Source organism: Mus caroli, chromosome 16, assembly GCF_900094665.2.
Source record: "Mus caroli chromosome 16, CAROLI_EIJ_v1.1, whole genome shotgun sequence".
NCBI classification, from domain to species: domain Eukaryota; kingdom Metazoa; phylum Chordata; class Mammalia; order Rodentia; family Muridae; genus Mus; species Mus caroli.
In genome coordinates this window covers 54828366-54828828 of record NC_034585.1, presented here as the reverse complement: position 1 = coordinate 54828828, position 463 = coordinate 54828366, and positions in this window count along the sequence as shown.

The window sequence follows — 463 nt, the reverse complement described above, 5'->3', positions numbered from 1 at the left end:
GAGAGAGAGAGAGAGAGAGAGAGAGAGAGAGAGAGAGAGAGAGAGAGAATGAGAAAATAAAGATTTAAAAATAAATTACTTAGTAAACCCCAAACTTATAAGGCATGAATTTATAACACTTATATAAGTTATAAATCTATTAAAAGAAAGTAGACAGACTTGGAGAAGTATGGCCCTGGCTTTTCATTCTGACTCCCTAAGCACTAGCTGAGCTATAGGACTAGGTAGACAATTAATTTCATCATTGAAATGTAGTAATGATACTGACCTCTCAACTTGGAATTTGTGCTGTGTCACATGGACCCCCTCATTAAAGGACTGGGCTCAGAGTGTAGATTGGTGGTAGAACACTTTGTCCTGGTGTATTAGTTTTCTGTCGCAAACTTCTTTTAAAAGGTATTTATTGTGGCTTTGCGTTACAGAGGGATAAGGGTCCATGAGGATGGGGAGAAAAGGCTGCAAA